The 22,294-nt window shown below is 40.2% G+C and overlaps 1 non-coding gene across 1 annotated transcript; it reads right to left on the reverse strand.

The window, feature by feature from the left end:
• Positions 1 to 19,338: 19,338 nt before the first annotated feature.
• LOC142444005 (U1 spliceosomal RNA) lies at positions 19,339 to 19,501 on the reverse strand. The gene has a single exon (XR_012783700.1). It is a non-coding gene; the product is annotated as a U1 spliceosomal RNA (small nuclear RNA).
• Between the last annotated feature and the right edge of the window lie 2,793 nt (positions 19,502 to 22,294).

Consider the following 22,294-nt stretch of genomic DNA (forward strand, 5'->3'; position numbering starts at 1 on the left):
TAACTTCTTTTTCACCAGATCAGAAATTCTTGAGCTAGTGTTTATAAAAGCACTACGAAGATCATCTTCCACAACAAGTCTTTTTCTGTATTTAGATTTTATAATCAACAAGCTGATACACCTTTTTTCACAAAGATATGTTGTTGGAACTGGAAGAAGAAGGTGCAACACAGTCTCAGACAGAACAAGATATGACTACAAACACTTCAGAATTTTGTAATTGGCATTGTAGAAAAACTAGTTCTTGCTTCATCGCTGTTAATAAGTTCAGTGAACTCCTCTTGTGCTGTCTCAGGAACATCTTCATGTTTGACTGTGAATGGGCTTCTGGCAAGTGCAATTGGGGTGTCAGGTAGATTTGCAAAGTACGATGAAATTTCTGCAATCATGTGCAAGTGATCTTTCATTGAAATTACCTTCATCCTTTTGTCTGGTTCAATGTCATCTTCCTCAAAGAAAACAAATAAGGTAGGCAACTTGTATATTTTAATTTCATCCAATTTTTTCCCCCAAATCTGAAGTTTCATTTGGAATGATCGTATATATTCAGACCAATCGAGGCATGTTGCATTTGGTCCTTTCATTGATCAATTTAACTCATTCAAGATGGAAAAGATGTCAACTAAGTAAGTTCTTTACTGCAGTTAACTTGTCGCTGAAAGATGTTTTAAACTGCGGTCTTGCTTTCTTATTAAAAAAAGTTTTGAGTTCATCACGAAGCTCAAAAACACATAAAACTTTTCCTCTGGAAAACCATCTCACTTCATATGACATAGCAGAGCATTGTTTGGCGCATCCAACTTGTTGCACAGTTGTGTAAACAGTCGACTCTTTAAAGTCCTCGCCTTTACAAAATTGACAGAACTCACGACGCTTTTCATTACTACTTGTAACTCTTGTGGCAGCGTCTTCATTGCTAATATTTGCCAATGAATAATGCAGTGAGTTCCGATAAGTTTGGGTGACTCATTCAGTACCAAACATTGAAATCCATCCAGATTAACATCCTAGCATAGCTGGAGCCCCACCTGTGCAAATCCTACAAACCTTTTCCCAAGAGATCTTATGTTCTTTCAGAAACAACTCTCTCAAATACATCACATGCAGTAATTTCAACAGGTTTGCAAAAAAACCCCACAAAACCTCATCTTTAAAATTACCATCATTAATATTCCTCACATAATCCAGTAAGTGAACAGTTTGCAATATCTGTAGATTCATCATGCTGGATGCGAAATATTGGAAGTGGAGCAGACTTTCTTTCCTGGATGACCTGATCAAGAATATCAGCAGACATGCCATCTATTCTTCTGTGGACAGTGCCATTGCAATCAATTTTGTAACAAATTCATTTCCGATCATAATTTGAACAATGTGTTTGGCTACTGGCAACAGTAAATCCTCAGCAATGGTGTGAGTTTTCATAGTTGTGGCATTTCTGAGTGCCACCAAATATGAAGTTTCATCGCTGCTACATTTTGTTTGTGGTACTTGTCATCAGTGTCAAGTCTGGCGTTCTTCAGTCCATTAGTTTTGCTTCCAAAATAGTTGATATCCTTGACAGCAAAGCTCAGATGCTTGCTATCAAAATGGTATTTTAGTTTGTTCAACTTCACAGATTCAGCTGATAGAACTTCACAACAAATGACACATTGCCATTTCATGATTCTTGCTGTAATGATTGAGGTAAAAAACCATAATGTAAAAAAATCCTCACTATATTTTCTTTTCATAACCAATATGATCCATTGTCATGGGATGGTTTGGTAATGAAAATAATATACAACAATAGCTTTAATAATACAAAAGATGATATATGGCATAGTTCAGTCATTAAAGTTCATTAAAGTTTTCTGTGATTTACCATTCTTTGTTGTTTTTCACATACCTGTTACTATCACTAGGGGACAGTATTCACAACCACTGCTGAATATAAATAGACCAATCAGCATCAGATTAAATTCCCATGGAATGTGTACATTTGCAGTAGTTGATTTTACAGTACATGATTTTACATTTACCCATTAAGTATACTTCATGAGGTGTCATTTTTCCCTGCCTCCAATACTGCTGCTTTCAACATAACAGTTGCTTTCTACAAGGTAGTTGCTCTCTACACGTGTGACTGTCTGCAAAAGTACATTATGGCATCAACCCTGTCACATACATTTGTATTTGTATGGAGTGTATGTGCTGGGGTTGGTGCGATAATGTCATCATGCCATGAGAATTCATATGTGGGCATATCTGCATGTGGGCATACCCATGTGGAGATGGATAGAGGAGGGATGTCTCAGTTCCTAAGACCATTGGAAATAATGTGTTTTCTAATGGTCTTAGGCGATCCTTGTGAAAGGGTCTTTCCACCCACAAAGGGCTGCAACCTACAGATTGAGAACCACTGATTCAGCCATACAATATAGGACAATTGATCAGGTCACCAGGTCTCCGTGTTACGGTTGGGGATTCAAATAAATGACAGCCACTATAATGCCTTGATAATTTAGGAGTCTTTATTGGGCTATACCCAGACTGCTAGAATGTAAGAGTGATTCTCTGAATGCAGTCCTGAGTCCACATTTCAGTCCATCTTTAAGTCTGAAAATCTCATTTATGACCTGTCTAGGCTTCAAACAATCATGAAATTAATGAATTAATTGTAACTTCAAAAAGAGTAAGCATACCTTTTCATAAAAGAAACAATACCAAAGTTGATTATAACCTCCTGGTTACCAGAACAGAATTATATTGTCACATCCCAGTTATCATGACAAGATTAACTACACCATTCAGATTACAACATCAAAGGGAACAATATTGAATCAGAACAAATGATATATTGAAGAATAATCAAAACTAATGTCCAGAACCTGGAAACAGTACATTCTAAAAGGAACCACCAGCAGACACTTTCCGGTTGTCAGGCAGAAGTGGGAGTTAGGAGGGCAGGTGGGCTAGGAGATAGAGCTGGTGAAAACAATCCAAGAGAGGCTAGACCCCTGTCCCCCTGCTCCTCCCCTTCGAGGCCTTCAAGCCCAGGTACAGAAGACTGACCTTTACAGATAACTTTGAATGCTGTTGCTTAGCTCCAGACCAGCAGACAACAAAGTTGCAGGAAAATTCCCCAGCTACTCCCTCCCTCCAGATCCGGGCTCTAAAACTGTCCACCTCTCACAGGGACAGTGTGGAATTAAGGTTCCCCAATGGGTGGCGGGATGCGTGAACCTCATCCAGGAGCTCAAGATGCTCCTGTCCCTTTCTCTGCTCTCCCCTCCTCAGAGCTCTGAAACAAACTTCTGAAATTGTTTTCTACCTTTGCTTTCTTTCTGTCGCCAAATCAACTTCATATTTGGTGCATAAAACCCGGGAGGAGTAAGAGGTGTCTTGATGTGCCCCTGCCCACCCTTGGGTGAGTGCGGTGCCCCTCTCTCCTCCATCCCCACCTTTTCTCAGACCAGGATTTCTCAGCTGCCATCTGTGGCATCTAAGAGTGAGTACTTGACAGTACCTGACTAAATTTTATTTCTATTTTGGCCACTGCCCCTTGCTGCTGGGTTCTTGAGTCGTGGGCCCACGGAATAGCCTCGGTGAAGGGACACTATTTGGGGACACCTGAGTCTCACTGCTCCTTTTTCAGGGGAGCTGGGAAGCCAGGCATTCCCCTCCCCCTACTCCGAAGGCCCAGTTTGATACTCAGGATGCTGTTTGTCTAGCTTAATCTCTACCAAGAACTCTGTAGCATGGGAAACAAATTCCAAGCGGAATTCTCCACAGCTGTAGCTTGCCTCCTGGCTAATCTCTCAACTGTTGGCTTAATGCCAGATCTCTGGCCCAAACGCCATGTTTTTAACTACAGTTTGGTTCGGCCCCAATATAAACTAGATAATGGGTTGCAATGGCCAGATGACAGTACTTTCAGTTTCAACATTTTGTCTGATCTCAGTAACTTTTGCCAGCAAACTGGAAAATGCCCTGAGGTCTGCTACATCCAAGCTTTCTTCCTTCTCTGCTCCCATCCCTCTCTCTGTACTACCTGTCACTCCACTCCAGTTCTTTTAGCCCAGTACTCTCTTAAGCCAAAACTCTTGCCACCTCAGACTCATCATTCCCCAATCAGGTCTCCAACAGTACCCCCCTCAGATTTCTCCAAACTCCTTGAGTCCTTGTCTGTGCCCCCAGTAAGGCCTTCTCCATATTCTGGGTCCATCACTTCCTTCCACTGCCCCCTCAACTCCCAACCACCTCTCTGCCATTCCCTTGACCCCAGGCCATAAGCTCTCTCCTTTGTCTTCCTTTGTCAATCACCATACCCATTTGCACCAACCCTTCCTCTGCACCCTACTGGAAGTTGGAGGCACTGAAGGTCCCCTCTGTGTCCATGTTCCCTTCTCTCTCATAAACTTGTCCCAAACTGAAAAGCACTTAGTTTCATTTTCCAAGGATCCCACCACCTACATCAAAAAGTGTCACTATTTGTCTCAAGCCTATGATTTATCATGGCATGATATTTTTTGTAGTCCTTCCATCCACTCTCACCTCAGATGAAAGAGTGTGTGTGTGTGTGTGTGTGTGTGTGTTTACCACTGCTCAGCAGCATGCAGACCAGGTTTATCTCACTGACCCCAACATACCTGTGGGTACCGAGGCAGGAATCAGGTTGGAATTACCAAACCAATATCCAGGAAGGCCAGGACAGCCAGGCCTGCTAAGATAAAATGCTCCAGTGTGTCTTGGCTGGCCTCCAGGCAATTTCTCACAAAGCAGTTAATTTTGATAAGCTCAGGGAAATTACTTAAAAGTGAATAAAAATCTGGCAGCAGTTTTAAATCACCTGACTGAAGCCCTTACCCAATACACCCACCTTGACCCAACCTCACCAGCAGGGGCCACTGTCCTTGCCACGCATTTCATTACTCAATCAGCTTCAGACATGAGAAAAGTCAAAAAAGTCTGAAGATAGCCCTCAAACTCCTGTCTGTGACCTGGTAAATATGGCCTTTAACATCTTTTAATACCAGAGAAGCAGGTAGAAGCAGACAGGGTGCCCCCAGAACACCAGAAGGCAAACTTACAGGCCCAAGCCTTGATTGCAGCCCTGAGATCCTCAGCAACCGGGAAGACATCGGCATCCATCTCTGGGCCAGGGAAACAACAGTTTCAGACCATCCCCAGGAATCTGCATCAAGTGTGATCAGCAAGGTCACTGTGCAAATCACTGCCAACGACCTTGTCTGCTATGCAGTCAATGGGGCCACTGGAAAAGTGACTGCCCTTTGGCACACAGCCGTGAAAGTCCAGTTCCTCCAAGAGCCCTGGCCTGCCATTGACACTACTGAGCCTAGCTACTTAGGACTGACAGAGCCTGGACTCGACCCCAATCACCCTCACTGAGCCTGGGTTAACAGTCAAGGTACTGGGAAAGGTTTTGTCCTTTCTGATCACCACAGGTGTTGTGTTCTCAGTTTTGCCTTCTCTGGTCCTTTACACCCTTCCCAGGTCTCTGTCATGGGAATCAACAGCTGTTCCTCTCACCCATTGTCCATTAGACCTCTTATATGTCAGAAATATGAAGGGCATCAAACTGATATTTCCCCAGTAACATGGGAACAACAGAGCAGACATGGTCACCTGCAGAGGAAGTATATCAGACTCAGCCACAGTGAGTCCATTACTTTACAGATCACAATGTAGATAGGTTTTCTATGCACAAAGTGTGCAGACAATATAACTGATAATACTAAAATTTTCTCCAACCCCAGACAATTCTTTTGGTGCAATGGACTTTAAATATGTAAATTCCTCAACAGCAAGACCTTGTTTGCCTGTTACCATACTTCCTCAGCTCTGTATGGTCACTCTGAGTTAGCATGGTTACTCTCTGTATGATGATCAAAGAGAGAGGTTCTTCCTTCCTATAATGGTAGGTATAAGACTAGCCTTCAATCACAGCAGCTGTAGTGGCTGGAGGACCACTCAGCCACTTCACCATCTCAGCACAAATTTTCAAAGACCGATTGCAGACTGCTTCAGCATCTACCACAGCCTCCTTGGTCTTGTTGCAATGCCAGATCACCTCTCTGACTAAAGTTGCCTTCTAGTACAGATGAGCCTTATATCTTCTCACTGCTGAAAAATGGCGTATCTGCCTCTTTCTCAGGGAAGAGTGCTGTTACTATATCAATGAATCTGGGCTGATGGAGCAAGACATAGAAAGTGACCCACTTACATGAGGACTTCTGTGCTCATGGATGGACAAATTGCTCCCCGTTTGGATGGCTGCAATCCCCCTTGGCCACCTGATTGTTTCCCCTATTTGAGCCAAGGATCCTTATCTCTTTATTTTTACTCTTAGTTCCATGTGTTCTCTGATTTATCTAGCAGAGCATACAAGAATTTCCAGGATCACAGTAAACCAGCTACTACTTCAACCATACACTCGCTTGACCACTGCTGCCCCCTCCCCCAACCTTCTACTGCCTGCTCCAGTGTCTAAACCTACAGTGCCCCCTACCAACAGGAAGCAATCAGACATAATATGACGCCCCTTATCACCAAAACACCGGAATGTCAGTCAGAAGCAGGAGTTAGCAGGGCAGGTGGACTAGGTGAAAAAGTTGGTGAAAACACTCCATGGACACTATGAGAGGCCAGACCCCCCTTTCCTCTCCTCCTCCTCCCCTTCAGTGGCTGTCAAGCCCAGCTACAGAAGACTAACCATTGCAGATAACTTTGAACACTGCTGCTTAGCTCCAGACCTGCAGACAACAAAGTTGCAGTAGAAAATTCCCCAGGTACTCCCTCCCCCGAGACCGAAGCTATAAAACTCCCCACCTCTCACCTGAACAGTGTGACTTTGTGGGGCCCCAACTGAGGGCCCCATGAACCTCACTGGGGAGCTCAGGATGCTCCCATACCTTTCTCTGCTCTCTCCCCTCCCAGGAGCTCTGAAATAAACCTCTGAAACTCTTTCTACCTTTGCTTTATTTCCATTGCCAAATCAACCTCACACCCATAAGGCAAGGCAGAACCGGCAGGTCAACTTTCTGAAATGGGAGAGAGGAATGGGCAATTTACTTAGCAGCTTACCAAAATGGAGTTTCTTTTGCTTGGGTGCCTCATTAGTACATCCCACACTGGGATAACTTAGGGTCACATGTGCCCATGTCAGGACAACCAACCTCAAATATAGGCCACTCTAATTCACAGAGGCTTGGAGTTTTCTAGGATGAAGCTTTACTCCATACTCATCAGTAAATTCAGCTTTAAATTTGTTCAGGCTGCACTGTAGAGGAGTGCTGCTGGTAGAACATGAGCCTCCCTGAAGCTAGTTAGTTCAGAGGAGAAAGACTAGAAGGATAAACAGAGAGATTTGTATGGGATTAAGCTGAGAGAGTTCCCTGAAACCAGAGGTCAGTAATCCACTCAAACAAATATCTAGGGTCCTCATGTAAGGACAAAAACATTGACTATCTTGTTGTAGTCATTGAATGAAATGAGAAAACCAAAAAACCAAGTGATCCAGAGAACTATCACTTATTTGATCAAGCACTGTAGGACTAAAAAGAATGTGACCCCCAAAATATTAAAGAGAGCCAGCCTGCAGGAAGTGTCCACTCTACTGGAGTAGTCTCTGCCAATCCAAGGACCAAGAACAATACAAGGGGAAAAACAAGACAAGGAAGGAGACAAGGAGGCTGAACAATATGAAAACGAATCCAAAAATGGACACCAGAACAGCCAGACTCTTTAATAGAATCTGGGTGAAGCGTATACCTGGGAGAGTTATGACCGAGTGTGGCTCTCTGCTCCCCCTGCCACCTCCACAAGTCCTGATGGACTAGTCCAAAACCAGAGACTGGGGTCTAACCTTTGGAAGTGAACCAGGCACACCCAAATACAGATTTTGGGTGGGCATCTCCCTGGAGGCGCCAGTGAAAGTCTGGGGCCCTGAAATAGCTTCAGTTGGTGCCTCCTCTAGAGTTCTCCCGTCAGGCCACAGCGATAGTCCAGAGGGCACACTCGTTATGGTATCTTGCTGGCACCACCAAAAGTTGCCTGTTGTGAGAAATAAATAACCACTATAATGTACTTTATGCACAAATTGCGAGTCTTTATTCTAACTGGTGGCCATTGGGAGGATTCAGGTCTCATAAGTTCCTCAAGGCCCCAAGTGATATTCAGGAGGGTTTATAAGGACAAAACTGAAGCCAGTTTGGCAAGAGGGAGGGGTTGAGGGTATTACTTTTCTTTCAGTGGGTAAGTAGGGAAGGGTTGGGGGCTCCAGATTCCTTTCATCAAGCAGTTTACAGAAGCTTGTAGAAGCATTAATCTTAACTTTGTGGGGCACTGTGAAATGTGGTAAGGGACAAAGGGCACGTTTGGAGAACAGGAGGATATTGGTATTCGGATAATGATACCATGGGAAGGGGTAAAACAGTGTGGAGGAGAAAGAGGTTACATAATTTAGTGATGAAAGAGGACATGCTTTTTAAAATTCCAGAATGGGTGCACAAAAATCAGCACTGCCCTGTTAACCAATTGGCTGGTGATTCAAACTCACCCAGAATGCCTTGGAATTCAGACTTCGTGAATTACTTCTCAAAGGTCTCAGCCTTCAAAATTGAAATGCAGTCTACTCTGTGCCCAGTGGGTCACAATGAATCAGAAACTTCCCAATTAAATCTAAAACAATACGAGACTGGTTTTGTTTTGTTTAATTGCTATGAGCACATAGAAACCTTGGCAGCATGGTGGGCAGGGCATTGACCTGAAATCCAGCTTCTAGGAGAATGAGTAAAGGGTCTGCATCCTAAGGATTTACAATCCAGACCCTACCATACCCCTATGAGTTGGAATTGACAGGGTGATTGTGTTTATGGCCTAATTGTCTGATTTGAGTCACAGACATGTTCCTCCTATTTTGTGGCTCTGGTTTAACAGCCCCAATCTGAAAATATTTCACACATAATGAAAACTTCCCTTTTTTAAACGAAGTTTTAACCACTAAGTGTGTGTAGGGAGGGGAGGTGGCAGACAGCAAACAAATTGTCAATGTCATTTACTGGGTCCCGCGTTTCTGACATTTTCAGGATGTGGGCTTTCCCTATTTCCTGCATAGTAATAAGTGGCAATGTCCCAGACTTCAGACTGATAATCTGAAGATATGCTGTCCTGACTGAAATGACCATGGAGAATTTTCCTTCTGAAAGTTCTCCAGCAGCTGCATTGATATAGTGACTGCAATACTAGTCTCAAGTATAGCAGACATTGTTTTAATAATACCGTGCAATTGTTAGGTGTCCTGTAGTCAGATCTGATTCCCTGTGAGCCTGTGCATACAATAGTCATAAGCACCGCTTGGAGTTAGATTTGGTCAGTCACAGTCAAGTTGTACTAAATATCCCAATATTCTGAAATGTGGAAATGAAAGAAAATATGAATGTAAGGAAAATACAATCCAATTTCCTGCAGTTGTGTTCTGTTAATTGGTAAACACGAATAAAACTTTGCAAGTTAAAATTTGAACTACCTTGTTATTGTTTTGTTTTTCTGACTCTTTGACTAAGAGATGACATGGAGAAGATCCCATTCCAGATCCTATGTAGTGCCTGATTGAAAAGCTCAACATATGAATGGAGCCTTTTCTTCCAAGATGGCTTTATCGTAAGTCTGGCGTGCTATCTTGGCTATAAGTTAGGAATGCATACAGGGCTGAGGGCCAGGACCTTGTTCTAGAACCTGGATCTCTCTTTTGGACTGAGATTCCTCCCAACATGTGGTCTGAGTGTCTCCTGAAAGCCATGAGATAAAGAAAGTGAAAGTTATAGGATTTCATTTAAATTAATTTATGAGATAAAATTATTTAGTTTAATATTATCTATAAGATATGACACATTATAAATATTTGGGGGGACTATTCAGTCAACCCCAGAAGGGAACACGAGAAAAGAGATTTACTGAAGAAAAAGTATTTCCTTGTTTCAAATACAGCAGTACACTACTCCTGGGGCCTGAAATTGTGTCTGCCCTCTGGAACCTGTCGTCTCTGTCCTGACTCCCAGTCAGAAGCTGAAGATGGCAGCAGGATTAGGCAAGCTAGATTTTGAGACCCACATGACAGCTCTGATGAGCAATTGTGGCTTGCGGATACCATAAGGCTCGTGCTGGTCTATCCAGGACTGAGCAAATTTTAGAGTAATCTTAAGGATCCTATATCCCCCCCCCCAATACCAGTTGGTACAGATTTGTATCAGAGCTGACAGGTTCTTCAGCTTTGCCTTGTTCCCTCTGTGTGATGTGCCTCTATGTTTGGCCTCCTGCTCTTTGGAAATAGAAGAATGTTGCCTCATCTTACAATGAAATATTTCAAATTCAGTGTTTGATGCAAACCCACACTTCTAGAGAGATCCTCAAGGTAAATGGTAAGATAGAGAGGAAGCCCCAGACACTGACAGGAAGCCAGCTTTTAACTCCACTCTGCACTCTCTGCTGGCAATGAGCCCTGGGGCTGAGGGTCCTGAGAACTCATTGAAGTCCAGTCTCTCCCTATAGGAGGTGTGCGTACACATGTTTTATGATTCCCTTTACTGTGTCTCTGTTATTGGTGATACAAAGTTAGTCATTAACTTTGAGTCTGACAATTTGAATATTGGGAATATTCTTATCATTGCATCTGGGGACTACGAATCAGCCACACACCAACTGTATGTAAGATGTACTACCAACATTAGTACTAGTAATTGAGACCTACTGCAGACCCTTCCCTGGAGCTGGCTGATGCAATCCATGTCATAACTGCTAGTGCTTTATGCAGAGACCTGATGGTAGAGACAGGAGAGTCCCAGACATGGTCTAGTTTGCCTAAAGTCTCCCCAAGACTATTAGCTGCCCTTTGCCTTGGACATCTGCAAACACAAAGACATCCTGTCCAGGAAACCATCACATATATCCACTGGTTCCCTGATTTATCATCTTCTCTTCCTTTTTATAATTGCCACCAGGGAATCTTAGGTCAGCAAACTCCACTGGGACTTGTACATAATTATATCTGCTCAGTGAATGGGGAGACCTGGGCAGCCCGTGGCTGTGCACTCTCTTTCCTAGATCTGAAGTGTCAGGCTAGGCTGGTTTTCATCAGCAGACTAATGTGCCTTTGGGGTATCCTTCATTAAAAAGATATCTGAGGACAGATATGAGTGTCCTGCAGCAAATAGCTAGTAATTATAGTGTTTGGAAAAATATGATATCTGATTGTATGAGTTTACTGCACTGATTAAACCACATAGACACCAAGAGAAACAGAGGGAGCAATATCCCTCAACCCTGTAATATAACCCCTGTGATCCATAAGATATAAATGCCTAAGTGTACATGTGAATAACACCAAAACAGGATGTTATGGTCAAATGTGGTAAACTACGGTGCTTGTGTGGGGCGGGGGAGAATGAGGGGGAAAAGACAAAGAATTTCTCTGCTGGAAGAGGGTCAGAAATTTTTCCTGGGCCCATAATGCCCCTCATTGAGAGACAATGATACTTTTCAGGTCACAACACAGACTTAGGTTAACAGTGCCCCCTTAGACATCAAAGAACAAAAAAAAATCATATCATTGTAAATGAGGGCGAGTGCAGAGTGGAGATACAAAGCCAATCTGTAGGCAACTGGACACCCCCTTACTGAAGGATAGCGGGAAGTAGACGAGCCAGTCAGGATGCAGTGCAGCAACCATGAAACATACAACTTTCCTCTAGTTCTTAAATGCGTCCTCCCCCCACTGTCATGATCCCAATTCTACCTTACAAATCTGGATAGACCAGAGGATGTACATTAGTAAAGAAAGGAAGTGGAAACACAGGGAATCGAGGGCAGATGACTCATTCAGGACCAGTGGTGAGAGTGGCAATACCTGTAGGGTGTAGGAAAGGTGGGATAGAAAGAGGGAACCAATTACAAGGATCTACATATAACCTCCTCCCTTGGGGATGAGCAACAGAAAAGAGGGTGAGGGAGACGTTGGATAGTGTAAGATATTACAAAATAATAATACTTTATAAATTATCAAGGGTTCATGAGGGCAGGGGGAGTGGCGAGGGAGGGGGAAAGTGAGGAGCTGATATTAAGGGCTCAAGTAGAAAGCCAATGTTTTGAGAATGATGATGGCAAAACATGTACAAATGTGCTTGACACAATGAATGTATGTATGGATTGTGATAAGAATTGTACTAGCCCCCAATAAAATGATTTTAAAAATATATTAGTTAAACTTCATTGTCATATAGGTGGTCACTTATCTGTAAATATTAAATAGTCATATTTCATAAGATACCTATTTATCTTAGACATTAAACTTAAGTTTTAAAAGACAAGTATGATGGTCTTTAAAATCATTATATGTGTGGTAGTTATGTAATCTCATGTCAACTTGAGGGTATTGAGAATGAATGGGGTGATGTTTAGCCTGTTAATTCAGGTTACAACTTGATCAGAGGGCATCTGAGGTAAATGTCTCAGTCTGAAGAAGGATTTGTAGATTCGTATTTATGGACTTGATCTAGCTGGAGCTGGGATATTTTCTTAATATACAATTACTCTTTGATATAAAGCTTTCTTATACATAAAAAAAGAATGATGCAAAGTTAGGAGATTAGATTAATCACCACTCCCATTAGCAAAGCCCCACACAAAACTAACCATCATCAAATATAATTACCCTGGAATTCACCTGAGAGTGCTGAAAAGGCAGGTGTGTTTCTTTTGTGTGTGTGTGTGTGTGTGTTTCTGGAGAGTGCAAAGCCAAGCAAGAGAAGGAAATAAAAACACTTCAACACCAATAACCATGACCTTGAACCTCTAATAGCATCCCTCCTCTTATCTTGGCTTTACCATTTGAAATCCTTGGATTATACTCTGAAGCCTATGGCTGTGGGTTAGCAGTTAGCTGTTCCTCGCATTCCAGGGTGTTCCAATTTTAAACCCAATGGAATATTTAAGTTCCTTTAATAGTACCATAGTAGGAGGTACTATTAAATTGAAGTAACCCTAGGATGAGGCTGAATTGCAAGAGCTATTTGGTCTTTCCATTTTCCTGCAACATGCCAAAATGTCCCCATCCAAGGCGGAGACTCCACTAAAGAAACACTATTTTCATTTTATTGGTTTTTTTAAAGATATAAATGTCATAGAGTGATAAACATTAGAGAGTCATGTAATAACTTTGCTTGGGGCATCATAAAATAAGTACATACTCTGAGAACAGGTGTCAGACTCTGGGTTGGTGTTTATGCTGATAGTGGTCTCATGCAATATTTGTCTTTTTGAGATGGACTGCTTTACCTCAGCATAACGTTCTCTAGTCTATCTGGGTAGTGATGAGCTTTGTCAGTGTTCCAGTATTTTCTAGACATATATAGTATCCAATTGTGTGTATGTACCAAGGTATCTTTATCCAATCTTCTACTCATTGGCTTTTGGTTATTGCAAATTTCTTGGTATTTTGAACAGTACTTTGATGAACATAGTTCACATGTCTCTCTTTAGTTTGTGATCTTAGTATATCCACTAAAAGCATTGCTGAGGTGCATGCAGTTTATCATCCCATTTGTTTGTGGTATCACCATATCACTTTGCAGAGTAGTTGGACAGAACTACCAGCACTAGTGTCTGAGAGTTCCAATCTCTGCTTCTTCTCCTGTACATTTATTTCTGGCTTTCTTTCTTTCTTTCTTTCTTTCTTTCTTTCTTTCTTTCTTTCTTTCTTTCTTTCTTTCTTTCTTTTCTTTCAATGGGTGACCATTTTCAGTGTAAGGTGATATATCTAATTTTTTTTGTATCTGCATCTTCTGTATGGCTAATGATCATGAATATTTTCATGTGTCTATTTGACATTTGAATGCCTATTTTTGTTAACTGTGTATGTATAATTTTTTACTGCCTTTATAGTTGAATTATTGGGTTTTTCCTTATTGAAGTCTTGCATCATTTTATATATATTTAGAAGTATGTAATTGTCCTTTATGTCATTGCTCATGATTGTTTTCCAGTTCACGAAATAATTGTTAATTCTCTTATTGAATAATTTTGATGTACATATGGGTCTTATTATACATAGGATTAGTCGGTTATTTTGCTTCTCTTGTGTGCACTTCCTCTGCTAGGTTTGAAACATTGTATGTCCTGCATTTGAGCCCTTAAGTATGTAACTGTTTTCCCATTGGTGATCTTTATGGGTTGGTATATGGAGTTAGGTCTTTGATCCATCTTGAGTTCAGTTTTGTACATGGTTAGTCATACGGGTCCTGTGTAATTCTTCTGCAGATTAAGATCCAATTTTGCCATCACCATTTAGTGAAGAGAATGGTTATTCTCATTTAATTTTTTGGCACTTTCTTGAATATCAGTTGTGACTGAATTTATTTGTGAGTTGTCTATGCTTTTTCATTGGTCAATGTACCTATGATTTTACTAGTCCCTTGCTGTTTTGCCTAATGTGGCTGTGTAATAGATTGTGAGATTGGGTAGTGTGAAGCCCTTACTTTGTTTTTCTTTTGAGCTTTCTTGCTTATCCTGGGTTTCTTCTCCCTTCATATGAAGTTACTAATTAGTTTTAACATTAGGTTATTGGATGAAGGTATCATTTGGATCAGTATTGAATGATATTTAAAAATTGCTTTGGGTAATATTGATAATTACATAATGAGCCTTCCTATCATGAGCATGGTGTAGTCTTCCATTTGTGTAGGTCTCTTGGTTTCTTGTTGATAGGTGCCATCGAGTTGGGTTCTGTCTCGAAGTGACCCTCTGTACAACAGTATGGAGTGCCGCTCCGTCCTGTCCCATTCTCATTGAGGCAGAGAAAAAGTGCTGCTCTGGAGAAGACAAAGCACACCTCTGGTGACAAAGAAACCCATGGGATGTAAAAAGTCTCAAATGACCATCAACCCAAACCCCACATCTTCCACTTCCACAACCTACCTGCTATCTGTTGGCCACTCAACCCCTGACAGCCTGGTGTAACTGCTCGTTTCTGCTTCTGTATATTCCTTCTTGCTGGTTCACTGTCCAACCACAGACAACAGCGTGAATCTACTCCTCTTTCACATATCATGTAATTCAATAGTTTAATCATATACAGAGTTGTATAGTCATTACCTCAATCCATTTTAAAACATTTCTTCTTTCTTGTACTCATTATTAATGTAATTTTTGAAATTGTGGCAAACATGCACAAAATATCCTCCAGTTCAAAACCTTCTGCATTTATAATTCAGTGCCATTGATTATTCTGTTATGCAATCATCATCGACATCCTTTGCCAAATGATTCCACCACTATTAATATAAACTCAGTGCCCCCTCAGCAAAAACTCTTTGTCCTTCACCTGTGATAACCATTGGTCAAATTGGATTGCTTTCTTTTTTATATGATGTAAAATTCACATATCATACACTTTCATAGTTAAATCACTTTTAAAAATAGTTATATTTACGCCATCAAACTCAGTTCTAGTGCTCCCTATCCCCTCCCTCATCCATTTTTGGCTCACCAATAACAGCACATTCCCCACCCCCTGTCCTTGATAAACCATTTCATCAGTTATTGTCTCTACGTATCTGCTTCTTCTAGAAAATGATAATAATATAAAGATAAAAATAAAACGTAAGAAATAAAAGCCTGCCAACAATTTAAAAATATATTCCAGAGAAGGAATTACTCTCATGGAAAAAATGAAATATATTTAACCCTAGAGAAAATTCAGGTTGGGTCAAGAGGGAGGTAAAGTGACATCTTATCATATTTTTCACAATTGAATTCACAATAATCAATTTTACAATAATCTGTGTGTGACACTAATGCTGAAAGAATTTCTTCAGGGATAAGAAATTAAGTTAAGAAAAATTTAACATTATTTATTATTTTAATTGTCTTTAAAGATAACAAATATTTAAAATGATAACAAATTTGTGTACTTATCTATTATATTCAAGTGGTTTTGTTTAAAACAGGACAGAAAATAGGGAAAGAAGAATTGGAAATATGTTATTAAAATATACTTATGCTCAATAGAATGAATACATTATTGTCTAAGTGTAAAATAAGATTGCAAAATAATTCATGTTATAAATTATAGGATAGCTATGTAAGAGTTCATGCAAGAAGAATTTAAAAATTCAATTAATGCAAATAATATTTCTAAAATACTAATTCAAGGCAAGAAGTAAAGAAAAAAACTAAATCCAATAAATATAAAAATACTAGTAAAATATAACTACTAGTAATGTGTTCAGTTTTAATACAGAATGTTCAATGTGGTATTAATTTAAGTCTGAGTACTGCTTCGAGTTGGAGACATTTCCTTTGAGGTAAATACCTGTCACTCCCTCATGGGAACCGTGTGTGACTCTCATAGGGCAGGGGCACACCTGGGTAAAGTTCAATCCTGTGTGAGGGGAGAGAGAGTACATTTGGCACATAGTATAAGATTTTATTTTTATTTTTAAGAAATTATCTCAATCACAGAGCTGATGAGAGTCCTCAGGTTTATCAAGAGGAAAAGGTGGCATGTCATGTAGGTAAAAGGTCTAAGAACAGTCACCCTGAAACTCACTAATGCCATCAAGTCAATTCTAACTCATAGTGACCCAATAAGACAGAGTAGAACTACCCCACAGTGCTTTAGAGACTGTAAATACGTGTGGAAGCAGGCAGCCTCATCTCTCTCCTGTAAAGTGGCTGGTGGGTTTGAACCAACAATCTTGCCATTAGCAGCTGAACACTTAAGCCATTGCATCACCATGGCTACTAAGAATGTTTTCAGTCAATGGAAAATACTCATCTGTATACAGAAAATATTACTTCCTCCTTCTAAGACTGCAATAGTGATCAATGAAAGCCACAAAGAAAACGCAAACAAAAAAGTGTCCTTGGGGACAACTGACAACAGATCAATCATAAGATAATATTGTTGCACATTTATCTGAATGTACAAATTAAAAAGAAAAAATTAAAAAGAAAAACAAGCTATCACTTCCTCACACACAAGCATCAGAAAACCAAACTCTCAAACCAGACACCAAAAATTATAGACATATTGATGAAGATATGTTAACATGTTAAATGTCTTTGCCATTAGAGAATTGTAAAGTATAACAGTGAGATAATATAGTTTTGAAATGAATTAATCAAGCAAACAATAAAAGGCAATCTGATAATGCCTTATGTTGTTTAGTGTTTTGATAGTTGTATAAAGGACATAAGCTCAGAGAGGTGTTTTCTAAAATCTGGTCAGGAATATGCACCAGCTGTTTAGTTTTGTTTTTGTGTTTTAATGCACTATGGTCTTAAATAAATGGTATTATCAGTTTGATGATTTCCAAAGTATCCTTTGCGGACTGTTATAGTTAGGTTTTGTGTCAACTTGGCTGGGGTAGTGTTCTTAGTGGTTTGGTAGTTAGCACCTAGTAATTCCTCATCAAGTGAAGTGAACACAATTTAGTCAATTCCACAATGGGGTCTGCTGTGAGTAGCCAAGCAGTTGTATGATTAGGGTGGAGTGTAACTCCCTTACTCAGGACACAGCTCTGAAGCAACTGGAAAAAAAAAGATTCCGTGTTTGTGTGGCCTACATCCTTTCTGGCTTTGGACCTGGCCTCTGCACCTGGGCTCTTCAATCTCTAGTTCTTTGATTTTGTCCAAAGGCTTGAACTAGCCCCTGCCAGTTCTGAGAGTCCGCAGGGGCTTCCCATCTGACATGTGATCTGACCTTGGAGTAATATACCTCTTCAATAACACGTAAGACTTGCTAATTTTTATTCACCTGCCTTTGAAACTACCATCGAGGTATGCTCCAGCCTATTGTAGGTTTATCAGCCCCCGAAGCTACATAAGTCAGGAGAAGACTAATTGAGACTCAAGGACTTAGAATCAGAATGATGTGCCCACTTCTACAACTGCATGAAAGATTCTCTTTATCTATCTATCTATCTATCAATCTATCTCTGGGTTTTTTCTAGTAAATTTATCCTTACATAGGTGTTGAATGATATCCCATTGGATTTGTCATTCAGTTTTAGAAATGGCTGGATTTAGAATCACTGAGTTTCACAAATACAATGACATGCTCCTCCATTTATTTCTGTTATATTTCATTTACCTCAATAATACTTTTAATTTTGTTTGGACTTTTAAATATTTATATCGTATAATTTTTATGCATTTCATTTTTTGAAACATGTAGTCTTGCTTTATATATTTTTTTCACAAACCATTTTTTGGGGTGCTAATGCAGATATTATATCATTGCATAGTTCAATCACATCAAGACATAAAGTGCATGTGGTACCACAATCAGTTTCAAAATATTTCCTTCCTTCCTAATCTCTCAGATATAAACTCCCTTTCACTCTGTCTGTCCCCACAGCCCCACACCACTGTATCCTTCAGGAACCCTATTCTACTTGCTGTCTCTATAGGTGCATAAATCCGGGTTTCATATTCTGAGAAAAAGAGAATATATATATATATATATATATATTATAAATTCAGTAGGGTTACCGCCAATGACAAAATACATCTGAGTAGAGTATACCCAATATGAAACAGAGAGAGAGAGAGAGAGAGAGAGAGAGAGAGAGAGAGAGAGAGAGAGAGAGAGAGAGAGAGAGAGATGAAAACAAGATCAGGCCTAACATGCATGAGCAGGGAGTTAACTGAAAAAGTTTTAACCATTCAAGTCAGGTGTATCATTTTGATTTACTATAATCATCTCTCCAGTGAAATCTGATTAGTAACCAGGTGAGTCCCAGTCCTCTATTAATGGACAGAGGGAAATCACCAGAGGTTTATTTCCTCTGTAGATCTCACAAATGTATCTTGCCTTTAAACATGTATCTTCCATTCTTCCTAAGATTTAGAATAATGTTATTATGTATTTCCTTTAGATCTGGTGATGTTAGAAAGGGACAATGGTATTTCTATTTTTTCCTTTCTTTCTTCCGTGAACACAATGATGTCCCATCAGGATAGTGAGGGCTTTATTGCTTGTTCATCAGATAGATTATGTATTTCTTTAATACTTGGAAACTTGACTTGTATTTATGCTAAAAGCAGCTCAGGTGTCATGAAAATCACTAAGGTAAACTTTAATCATATACCACGAAGTGTGACAATTTTATTTTCTCTCTCTTTCCTCAGATATATTATCAGTTATTTCTTTAATATATTGAAAGCTGGTGTGAATTATTGCTAAAAGCTGTTCTTGTCTCACTTAAAATCACTAAGGTAAGCTTTAATCATATCACAGGAATTGTGATGATTTTATTTGTATATAGTCTTTTTTTTTTTTAGGGGATAGCGCGAACGCAGTCCCCCACTACCACAAATTATGCAGTCGAGTTTCCCACATTTGGGGAAATCGCAGGGGTCAGCACACCCGGAGTGCAATGGGTGAGCCTCGCCCTGGGAAAACCACCTTCGTGATCATGGTATCTCCCCTGCCAGGTTGTATATAGTCTTACACATTTTCTTGTTATTGGTAACTATGTAGCTTTTATTTTAAAGTGTGATTTGCTTTTTTTTGATTTCTGGAGTCAGGAATGGATGAAATCCAACTGCAGTCTCCAAAACACTCTGTTCCATCAGACGCACACTAGGAAGTGGCCTGCTAAAAGGCTAGTGGCAGCTCTCTGATTTCTATGAAGCAGCTGGAGCCCAGAGATGCAAACCCTCACTGTCCTGCTGGGCAGAGTCCTGGGTGTGGTGTCTGAGAGGAGTGCTGGGGGCTGTCTGCTCAGGAAGGATGTCTCTGTCCACTTCCATAGGTGAATCCTCATTGATGTTGAGAGACAGCGGCATGGAGTATGAACCCTGCCATCCCCTGCTTTTCCTCAAGGATCCTCCAGATGCCCACACATTAAATACCCCAGTATTACCCTCAATCTCTTACTCAATCTGTTCTAGAGCTTATGTCCCACGGGGTGGAAGCTCTTCTTAGTTTTTCCTGTGATCTATTATCTCAGGCACACAGAGAGAAGCATCAACCCTGAAGGTGGCAACCAAAACTTGGAAAAAGAAGGGAATCTATCATTAGGAAGACATAAAATATTGGAACAGGACTTGATTTTAAAGCCTGATCCTGAAAGGAATACAAAAACACATGTAATCTGACTTTCTTAAGAAACATTCTCGGAAAATATATAAACAACATATATAACCAATAAGGAACATTGCTAAAAAGCAAACAAACAAAAACAGACAAGACGTATCACCAGAACAGTCAGACATATGGGGGGAAGCACAGGATAAGAACTTCAGCATTGCTTGTCATTAGATGTAAGGTTAAGCAATAAGATACCATCACACACTGTTTGAAATGAATGCCAAAAACCCAAAACAAAACAGCACAATTAAACAGGCAATTGAGAAGTGAAGGCAACAAAGACACATCATATCTAATATGTTACTCACTGCATTTGTAGTTGTTGGAAGGCCACAAACACAGCATTGTACTTCAGAATATGATCAAGAATATACATTAACTATATTTATTTTTTATTTTTCATCTACAATGATCACAAATATATTTTAAGATAATTCTGACGGTTTCTGAAAATTTCTGTTACCTAATTGATTGATAATGGATTGAATTGTAACTAAAAGTTATAACTAAAACTAAAAGTTGAAGAATTTGAACATACTTTCACCCTAATCTTTAGAAAAACAATATTCTTATAACCTTTGGATTCAGTGATCACAGCATAGTACTAACTGTGTCCACTCTTTACTTATTTCATTTGAGAATACAATAGTATCTCAGAATCATAAGGGTTTTAGGTGTACATCCTCCAATGCAAATAATTTGTTTTTTCGTTGTTGCATAGGAATTTTTATTGGATTCAATAAGGGAATCATTGATGATTTACCGTTGTTTATGCCAAACCCCCATCTCACTGCCATTGAGTCGATTCTACGGCATCACAGTCCTGCAGGGTAGAGCACAACGGACCCTGTGGGCTTTACTACCTGCTGCGCCTGCAATTAGCAGCCCAACCTGAAATCCACTGTGTCACTATGGCTCCTTATTTAATCATAGTCTTTTTGATTTATTTCTTACACTTGTCCTTGGCTTTGCGTTGTCCCTATAGGTTTTATAATAATTAGAAATGGCAGATTTATTGAATTTTAAATCATTTTAACACTTCTTAATAAAATAAAAATAATATGTTGTAAGATAGTATATTGTTAACTAAGGCAATTACATCTACTCACCAAAAAGACTTTCCGATTTCTGCCCCTCACTGCATTAGAGATGTTGGTAGGTGTTGTTGAGTCAGTGCTTACTCATAGCGGCTCTGTATAAAACAGAACAATAACAATAATCCCCAGGCCCTGCACCATCCTCACACTTCTCCCATGTGTGAGACCATTTTAGCACCACTGACTACTCACCTGATTGAGGGTGCTCCTCTTGTTGCTGGCACTCCAGTGCAATGGGAACTTCTTCCCTAGGGACTTGTCTTCCTGATGACGTGCTCAAACCAGGGGAGAAGTGTCATCCTCTCCACTTCTAACCAGCATTCTGTGACACTCATTTGAAATGTCCTGCTATTGTAACACACGTGCCATTTTCGAGGGATCAAAGTTGTCTTTCCAATGAGTGTTTCCTTCAATGGATGATTTCAGAAAGAAGTCCTCCAGTCACTCCAGGCCATTCCATTTGACCTTGTCTCACAAGTCAGGGCTCTCCCGATGCCCAGAACACTTATTTCTTTATAAATGGAGACAATGGGCCGCATGATTACGGGCATGGCACAAAGTCAGCACCAGAAGTCACAGCAGTTATTTTCTGACACAGAGCTCATCAGTCACTCACTCCTCAGAGTCAAGGAGCGATGCAGGGAGGCAGCTCAGAGGACCTGACCCTGCACTGTGAGATCAATGCACCGCCTGAGCTCAGGATATTTAAAACCACGGACTACATCCATGAGTATGGACATGGACATGCCTATTTTTCTTTCAATGTCCACAGTCTTCCAGTGACAAGTAGGATGAGAATGTTCATGGTGCTCTGTTGGTCAAGAAAGAAAAAATATGTAATAAAGAAGATAGTAAAGGGTCATGGTGATTTGTACATTCTACTTCAAACATAGAATGTTGGTTGTTCCTTTCAAGCCTGCATTGAGAAGGAAAAAATTTAGACAGAAAAAAAAATGAAAAGGCCAAATTGTACCTTGGGATGCTGAGAGCTAACAGAGGAAGCCTTAATCCCAACAGGACATTCTGTCATTCATCCGTGTCTATC

The sequence above is a fragment of the Tenrec ecaudatus genome, chromosome 3 (assembly GCF_050624435.1).
Source record: "Tenrec ecaudatus isolate mTenEca1 chromosome 3, mTenEca1.hap1, whole genome shotgun sequence".
Taxonomy (NCBI): Eukaryota; Metazoa; Chordata; class Mammalia; order Afrosoricida; family Tenrecidae; genus Tenrec; species Tenrec ecaudatus.